Source organism: Carettochelys insculpta, chromosome 4 (assembly GCF_033958435.1).
Source record: "Carettochelys insculpta isolate YL-2023 chromosome 4, ASM3395843v1, whole genome shotgun sequence".
NCBI classification, from domain to species: Eukaryota; Metazoa; Chordata; order Testudines; family Carettochelyidae; genus Carettochelys; species Carettochelys insculpta.
Window position 1 is genome coordinate 60,335,260 of NC_134140.1, and position 573 is coordinate 60,335,832.

Below are 573 nucleotides of genomic sequence, written 5' to 3' on the forward strand. Positions count from 1 at the left end.
ATCCCTGCATTACTGTGAAGGGTTGGGAATGAGGGGGCAGCTGCTGCCTTTGTGACACAGGTGCTGGCACCAGGGGTGTGGAGGGTGGAGGCGAGGTGCCACAGCGCCCTGCGGCGTGCAGTGGTTTCCATCACACACAGGGTGCGCCGTTTGGCTCAGTTGCACGCGGCACTCTTGCTTTGCAAAAACAAGGAGAAGGCCTGTGGCACCTTAGGGACTAACGGAGATTTTGGAGCATAAGCTTCAGACGAAGCAGGTCTTCGCCCACGAAAGTTTATGCCCCAAAATCTCTGTTAGTCTCTAAGGCGCCACAGGACTGCTCCTTGTTTTGGCAGACACAGTCTAACACGGCTCCCCCCTCGGATTCTTGCTTTGCAGTGACTACAGAGGCGCTAAGCCCCAGGGACGGAAGGCTCCTGCTGCCCGACCGGGACAAGACGGACACCCGCAGCCCCCCTGCGCCGGCCAGCAGCGATTGGGAGCAGCCCGCCCGCCCCTCAGCTACGAGACTAGGACTCCCAGCAAGCCAAGAACCCCTCGCGCTGCCCGGCCGGCCCGCGGGTGGCGCAAGGC